Raw genomic sequence first — 287 nt, forward strand, 5'->3', positions numbered from 1 at the left:
TTTACTGCCAATCCAGGAGTCCAAGTAGAAATGGAGAATCTTACCGCAATACAATTTTTTTATTTGTTCTTCACTGATGACCTCTTCAATTTAATTGTAAGCCAATCCAATATTTATTATGAGCAGTTCGTGGCAAGCAATCCCCATTCCTCCTATGCCAGGCCATTTGAGTGGAGGCCTCTGACTGTTCCAGAATTTAAAATCTTTCTGGGCCTAACATTCAATATGGGACTCACCAAAAAAAAAGAGCTGAATGCCTACTGGTCTACAAACCCAATACATCACAT

Source organism: Nanorana parkeri, unplaced genomic scaffold (assembly GCF_000935625.1).
Source record: "Nanorana parkeri isolate BGI_ZX_2015 unplaced genomic scaffold, ASM93562v1 scaffold193, whole genome shotgun sequence".
NCBI classification, from domain to species: domain Eukaryota; kingdom Metazoa; phylum Chordata; class Amphibia; order Anura; family Dicroglossidae; genus Nanorana; species Nanorana parkeri.